Genomic DNA, 5348 nt, shown 5'->3' with positions numbered 1-5348 from the left:
CACGATCTCCTCCATCCGTTGCATGAGATTGGAAGCAACAATTACATGATATATTGGTTGTCCTCCCTTACTCTGTAGGAAACGAGAACTGATGTACTACAGTTACAGTTCACTCCGGTATTTGAGGACTTGTTTTGACAGTCAATCCGTTTCCGTCTCCTTTAGAGATATTTTATTGTATTAAACCTTTGCGTTTCATTAAAAGTTGTCAACATATTTTATCACTACTAACAGCTCTATTTAAGAAAAAAATTACTCTAAGGTCTACAGATATTTAGAATAAATCCGGCAATCATTATATGACCTTGAGAATTAGACCTTGAATTAGGAATATTTGCAGATTTGATGTTAATTTAAGCAAGGAACAAAAAAAATTCCCTTACTTTCAAAATTTACAAATTTCTTGCTCGAGCAAGATCTGTTACATGAATTACCCCTCTGCATTCCTCATGACCTTGGCATTCGTGACATGTGAAAGAGCTAATATTAGATCACGTGAATGTTAAACTTTCATATTACATTGCATTCTGTGAAGGCACTAAATGACACGCTTATGAATTAAAGCCAACAATGAAATTTTTTGAATTCATTCTAAAAAAGGATGGAGAGTTATAATCCAACTTCTATTTTGACACAGTTTTAAAAACTATTTCGTACTTAAGTGTTTGTACCTCAACGAAATAAGTATCACATACATATAAGAGAATTGTGGTAATGTTAAAAAATCTGTTTTTTTCCTTTTACCTGTAAAAATAAACATACAGTGAATGTTTCGCATTACTACAAACCAGAAATGTCGAAAGACTCAAAACCAATGTTAATTTTTTGAAATAAAGCAAAACAAATGCCACATGAAAGATGATAGATGAGATCAGATGTTTTCAAAATTGTCTGATTTTTTGACAAACGCTCATCAAAATATAGATTAATAAACACGGGTGGTAAGATATATTTGATAGTCTCTAAGAATCTGGGAGAGAAAGCAGTCCTTGGCAAAGATAAATTTGTTCGAAAGTAGCGATGAATGGAAATTAGAAATTGACTTATCACTCTTACCACCTTCATATACCGATTTAGAATGCTTTCATTAAAAATAAATTATTTGGAAGCAGGCACTTATATTACTTTTGGCTATCAGGGGGTAGTCCTGGAAACGATCTTTGATGTTCTATCGTATTAAATTTTTTAATTGATTTTATCGTTTTTGCACTGACGGGTTCAACGCCACATGTCCAAGTGGATATGTAACTCGGAAGAATCAGCCCCTTTAATTTGTATAGTAAACAACAAAAATAAATACAATGAAGTTTGAATTAATTCCTTATAAGGGTAATAAAATTATATCATAAATATGATTGTAACGAGAGGAGTACAATTGCATTTCCCATGACTGTAGTGTTTGCTGCAATTAAGTCTGCTGCAAGTTTGCAGCAAAGAAAATTGTTCGCAGGAAGAAAATTTTCTCGTTCGCAGATGATTGCCGCAAGCATGCGGCAAATTTGCAGGAACTCAACATGTTTGCAGGAGCATTACAAGAAGCATACATGCCAATTTATTGTTCACAGCAATTTGGTAGAATGCATTTACCAAACTGAATGTTTGCAGTGTTAGCAAGATCACTAAATAAGTCATATCAGTTCATGAAACGAAGATTGTACTGAGGTTAACACAGAATTTATTATTTTGAAAAGTTTGAATGAAGCTTTAGATGTTTTAGTATTTTGTTAGGAATATCTACCACATTTCAAAAAAATCCTATTTCTGGAAATAGGTGTAATTTGGCAAACACTACATTAATATGAAACAATTATCTCTTTAAAGTGTGTAAAATTATTTCAGAATTAAACAGTTTATATTACATTTTAATTATAAATAGTACGGAAACATTGTCTAGAAACATAAAGAAGACTATAACACTTCAGAAACTTACATTGTTTCAAACAAATGGGATCGATTAGTATATAACTTAGGTCAAGGCAATGGTTTTCTGCGAACTTGCTGCTTACACAGAAATGTGCCAAAAACAATAACTGATATGTATGTCGCAAATTTACAGTAATATTTGCATGTTTGCAGCAATTTTGCCGCAAGGGTGCAGCAGGGTTTCCATATTTGGAAAATTCTTTTATTGTTTGCTGCAGACCTCATTTGCATGGTAAAATGTTTGCTGTAAACTTTGTGCAAACAGAAAGGCTTTGTATAGGCTGTCATGGCTTCTTTAGCTTCATTGCTGCAAGTTTGCAACAATGTCTGCAGCAGACTTGCAGCAAATATTTGTAGGAGGCAGTTTTTGGTAAGGGCTAAGATATAATACTAGTATATTAATGTTAAAACATTGCACATTGCATAGAATAATTAAAAGTGTAATACATAATCGTTTGGTAAGGCTAAATAATGAGTGTATATTTTGTCATAATTTTTTTCTTTAATTCAGATCATCCAGTCAAATACAAGAATTTATCCACTTGAGATGAATTCCACTTTGATTAATCACAATGCATTAGGCAACTACTTGAAACTATAATATTTTTTTTAAAAAAATGTTTAATCAGTAGCGTATTACAACATTCCAGTCTAACATCTTTTCCAAAAAAATAGATTGATTTTAATTTCTTTTCTTGAGATTCTGAAGAGTGCGATAAATCTTTATCGAGCGTTTATTGATATAGGCAGATATGAAAGAAATTATCCTTTGTTAATGGTTAAGTTAGAAACCCTTCTATCACAGAAATAATAATTTGGTATATTAAGGATATGATTTTCAATAATACAGGAATTTTTAATTAAGTGAAATGCACCTACCATCTCTCGCTTTTAAAAGTTGGTATAGAGATTTTTTTCTCTTTTTCAAGTTTTACCAAATTTATCAGAAATAGTTATTTTCATAGACTTTATATTTAAAATGAGAGTTGTAACACTACATAAATAGACTATTGATGGTCTAAGAAAAATATTTTGGGCAAGGAAATTCATCAGGTTTATGACTTAAGACAGTGTTATTCGTAATATCTGCACAGATTCTTGTAAATTATTGCAGATGGACAAATTAGCGTCGTTGATGAGAAAAGTTGAATGCTGAAAACAGATGCACTTTTCGTTGAAAAAATAAACCCCGTTTTATGTGCAGAGCACTTAACCATTCTTACATGTACCCAGATTTTCAATAAGAAAGAGTGTGGTTTATTACTAGCTCAATAAGCCTTTGAAGTCCACTTTACCCTCATATGTTTATTTCTCAATAAAATTCTACGTAATGTCTAATTTAACAGAACTCACTTATGTTTTATTGTGTACAGTTAACTCAAAACCCTCGATAAGCCATAGCATGTTAATGAAAATACTCATAAAACATTTGTGTCAATAACTAGTAATGTATATACATTACAGCAAAACCAACAAACACATTTCTTTTATTTCGATTTAATCATTTCGGTAATGATAGTTTTATAGTCTAATTTTAACGACAAGGAGGTCTCGGTGATTATTACATAGAAATTGTCTGTTGAACGTCTTGAAAATCCTTCAACAAAACGTTTCTGTCATTTATGTCCTCCTTCCCAAGTATACTAATCCTAGAAACGAAAAAAAAAAAAAAAAAAAAAAAAAAATAAAGTGACCCGCCACAGTATGATACGCCCGTCAAATATTATTCAATTATCATAAACAGTTTAAAGTGCAAGAAAATCATGTTAACTTTGATACAAAGATTTCAGTGATTATTCCATTCCTTATAATGTTTGATGTACATACATTTCCAGTGGTATAGGTATTAATTATAACAAATACTACATCATGTATTTCTCAAATGGTTATGTTAGAGCTTAACAAATGCCCATCTGCAGCTTGTTTATTGTGTTTTTATGATTGATTAACAATGCTACAGCCTAATAAAACATCAAAACAAATTACTTTTATTCTTTACTTTTCTTTTACTGCCATACTCTTACATCTTTTGGGATTGTGTGATTTAAATGATTGAAGACAGTTTTTTTTTTTTAAATTTCACTTAAATTTAAGGTCATGGTGACCTTGAAGTAGGGTGCGACACACCTTCTATCTAAGATGCACAAATTGGCCTAGTTTGATGATTCTATGTCTAATAGTTTTCTAGTTATGAGCCGGACAGGACTTTTTCCATTTTGGCCATAGCTTTTTAATTAAAGGTTAGAGTGACCTACTTTTAATGTGCGACACACCTTCTACCCAAGATGTATCAGTTGTTCAAGTTTGATAATATAATTCTAGGCTTGATAGTATTAAAGTTATGAGCCGGACACGAAAAAGCTAACAGACGGACGGACGGACATGAACGCCAATTCATAATTAAAAAAATTCTCAAGCTTAATTAAGACAAAATGCCTGAATGGTTGAGAAGGATTTACATGTTGCAAATGAAAATAAAATGCGTTTCAATAATTTTACGAAACTAACATGACAGAAATATCTGCAACTTTCAAAAATTAAAAAAAAAAAAAAAAATAGAATAAATAAATAAATAAAAAAGTCTTATTCATCAATTGGCTTCATAAGATCAAGCACATTAACTGTTAAGGAAGAAAAGCAGAATCAGCGTAAATGTACAAAATGTCTCCAATAAAGGTTTGTCATATGCATAGTACATATATATGAAATAGTTACCGTTGTGAATAGCAAACGTTATGAAAAGGTTATAGCATTCAATCTTTTATAATTAACAAAGTGCAGACCACGGATTAATTTCCGTGCTCCAGAGAAGACAAAGAAGTCGGTAGTGTCAGCAAATTAAAATACACCAGGAATAGTTTTGATGGTCTTCGATTTGCCACGTATTCAAAGAAAAAAACTTGAAATAGTTATTTTTCTAAATCTAAATTTGAAGATTGCACTAAATGGCAACATGCTCTCTATCCCTATAAATCTGGAAATCTCTATAGTTGTGATGAAACGTGGACTAAAAGATATTGGATGTGTAATTAAAAACCTCATGTTATGTAACGTGATAAAGATTAATCAGTACTATTAAAGTCACGTTGTGATATGTTATAAAATTTAATAAAATTCTAGAACGTCATTTAATTGACTGTATAAATATTTAATGTATTCAGTTTAATACTAAAATGTTATGAAATCTGACATGGTTGTAATTTAATTAAAGCATTGTCACAGTTGGGTACTTGCTGAATTTTGGTAACTATATTAACAGAACATAAAAACACATTGTTTTGCCTTACAAATGAATCTTTAAAAGAAGATTTTACTAATGAATATAGATGAGATAAATACAGCCTTTCAGTGTTACTATTTCTTAATTTATTTAAAATTCGTACTTCTCCGTTAACATAGACTGAGTTCTTCAATTTTTATTTATA

Source organism: Saccostrea echinata, unplaced genomic scaffold (assembly GCF_033153115.1).
Source record: "Saccostrea echinata isolate AGI-Se365-2 ecotype Australia unplaced genomic scaffold, CSIRO_AGI_Sech_v1 ptg000015l, whole genome shotgun sequence".
In the NCBI taxonomy this organism is placed as follows: domain Eukaryota; kingdom Metazoa; phylum Mollusca; class Bivalvia; order Ostreida; family Ostreidae; genus Saccostrea; species Saccostrea echinata.
The sequence above is the reverse complement of the archived record's forward strand: the minus strand, read 5'-3'. Positions refer to the sequence as shown.